The following is a 3,172-nucleotide window of genomic DNA, read 5'->3' as shown; positions in this document are numbered from 1 at the left end:
TTTTAATAAAAAATTTACCCTTCATTTGATAAATGGATTCCCCTTATTTCTAGTAGCACTGAAAGTAAGAAGGTTGGGACCAGAGAGATTTGGGAGAAGCTTTTGTAAATCTACTACAGATCCAGCAGAGAGAGAACTCTTGTGTAGGAATGCCACAAACATTTTAATGTCTCATTGCTACTAGACTTGAAAGAAAATTTAGATAAGGGCATCCTCAGCATCCTAGATTATAGCAGGCAAAGTCTGGTAGCCATTTAAAAAGCAACAGATTCGCACTATTTGTGACTAGCATACACTCACTGTGTAAGTGCATGATGTGGTTTATCCATAAGGACATTTTCTCTTTGCTAATTATTTTAGCCTTGCCCAACTGTCATGAATACTTACCAGCCACAGGACAAAATCTAATTAAAAGCATAGTGGTAATGAGAAAACCAAGCATTTTGCTTGTTCAGTTTTAAAAAAATCATTTTATGGAGGTGGGCATGGTAGAATTTTCCAAAACTGATTATACTGAATTGGGGAAGGAGGGGTTCATTAAAGTACCTCAATTTATTTAAGTTTTAAAAAATAGGGATCTTGATGATTAATCAGCACCGCATTAGTTAATTGCATTCATGTCGTTTTGGTCACAGACGAAAGTAGGGGAAGCACATAAGCTTTCCATCTTCGTTAGCCTAAAAATTCCCCCAACTGAAATAATATAGAGCTATTACTCTTGTGTTAAACAGCTTTAACTTATTTAAAATACCATAAATAGATTTGACATCAAGCTGTTTGGTTAACAGGAAAATTTGTCCCGCTTACCCATAAGTTTCCTTTCTTCAAGAATACAAGTCCACAGATACATATTAATGGGTTTGATAGATGGACAGCAGTGGTTCTGCCTCCCTTGCAGTTCAGGCTGAATGCCATCATATGGATCTGTGGACCTGGGTTTGATAAAGAAACATTTTTATTACAAACTATTCATAGGAAATAATTTACCACAGTATATAATATAAACCTTCCAGACCCCTACAAATGATAGCAGGACTCACCGTGGGCAGTCAACTTCCTGTTACCTCTTTTGTAAAGAAAACACTTTATTCTACACTAAACTATTTTTTTTAACCCTTCCTACCTATGTCTGTCTGTATTTATTTCAATGTATAATGAATGCTGGTATCGGTGCTTGTACGGGATTGACATTGGAAGCCATAGGTCTTGGCTGTGTTACAACACTACACAGTTTTCAGGAACTGGATTGTTGTATTGGCTGGTGTTCTGTCAAGTTTTAAGAAGATTTTAAAAAAAAAAAACCCTTAAGATATAAAAGTACTGTGTCACATTTTAAAAACATACATCACATTTGTTTTTAGTTTTAGTTTTATTACTAATATTAGTTGGTGGAATGTCTCAATAACGATTAGCCTCTAGAAACCACTATCAAGTTATCAAGAATAAGAGTTTAACAGAGAAGTATCTCAACATTAAGATCACATTCTCTTTAAACTCGGCTTTATAAAAGAGAACTTGTCAGTGGCTTTTTACTTCAAAACTGAGTCTTCAGCTTCTGAATGTTAGTGATTTTGCTCTAGCTCTCAGAATGCAATTTAGCTTCAGCAGATGATTATTAATCACTTTGTTGTTGCTAGCCCATTAGATGTAATGATGGTGGAGTGTTTTCTATTTGTGATAAACATTTCATAATTGCTGCAGTGCTACACAGTTGAAGTAACAAACACAAACAAAAAATACAATAGCAGTAAATATTTCTCTCACACATATATAGGCTATTAAACTGAATTTATTAGTTGTGCAATTGTCTTCACTCTGCTGCTTTAAAGTGTGTCAAAATGTTTTGTCAATGTTCTATCAGTATGTGCCAGTTTTTATAAATTTTACATAATTTAAAAACTATGTATTTTAAAACTGACTTTCCACCTGGACTACTTTTTCTCTGACTTGAAAAGTAAACTTATATTTGTATATGTTGGAAAAATAAATGGTTTAAGAAGTAGTAGTTCTTTCCTGAACTGCCAAAACTTTTGGCAATGGGGACACTTTCTAAAGTTTTCAAAGCTTAAATCACATCACTTTCCCGAACCCCCTCACCGAGTTATTTAAGAACAGAAGTATTCAAATGCTATGGAGATGGGGGATCATATAAATTACTAAGAGACACAGAAGACTATGTGGGATACTATTTGTACAAAGCCACAAGCATTTTATAGGTCCTTTTTACAGTTCAGGTAGTGAAAACATAGGTTTTTAAATATACTAATTTATAGGGACTCACCAGTACCTACTTCAAAAGTGAGATATTTGTTCATTTATGTCTTACTTCTTAGGACTATTTAACCTATTTTGATTGAAAATTGATAGCATGGTGGTATTAAATTAGATATTTAATATAGATTTCACAATAATTATGGTAGCACCTAAAGGTCTGACCTGTTCTACAATAAAGGAAACATTTTCTAAGTGTTGCAGATTACCAGCCACATGAGAAAAGCCCCTGAGGGCAGGGACCATCTTTTTGTTCCGAGATTGTGCAGTGCCTAGCACAATGGGGTCCTAGTCCATTGCTAGGACTCCCGGGTGCTACGATAATACAAACCACCACCACCTCGCATAACTGAAGCCTCTGTTGCATAGCATACCACACACCAAATCAGTTCTACACAAGGTCATATGTAAAGTGGGTGTTAGAACTCTCACTTTTAAATTATTTCATGCAATTTATCTGCAAAGCCAACATGAAAATGGCATTAAAAACACAACGCTAACCAAAGGCCGGGGATGAGTACTCATAAGACAAAAAAAAAAAAGTGTAAATCTTTACCCTGAATCTCTTTAACAGTGCTGGTTCACTGAAGATATTGCAGAATGTCTCATTCAGTGACATCCAAAATACCGTGAGTAACACTGGAATTTAGCATATCATGATGCCCAATTCTGAAATACCTTCGATGGACCAGTAAGTACCAAGAGGATTTCACTGAAAGAAAGTCATTTAAAAGAGAGAGATTAATGGATAGGGCAAGTTAGACAAGAGAAATAGTTCAAGTTATTGCTCTTGGGATGCAGAGTCCCCAGATGTCTTAAAATAAGCATCAGAGAACACAATCCTGTGTGAATACTTCCTAAAATATACATTCAGTTAGTTGTAAAACATAAACCCAATGAA

The sequence above is a fragment of the Chelonia mydas genome, chromosome 7, assembly GCF_015237465.2.
Source record: "Chelonia mydas isolate rCheMyd1 chromosome 7, rCheMyd1.pri.v2, whole genome shotgun sequence".
NCBI classification, from domain to species: domain Eukaryota; kingdom Metazoa; phylum Chordata; order Testudines; family Cheloniidae; genus Chelonia; species Chelonia mydas.
The sequence above is the reverse complement of the archived record's forward strand: the minus strand, read 5'-3'. Positions refer to the sequence as shown.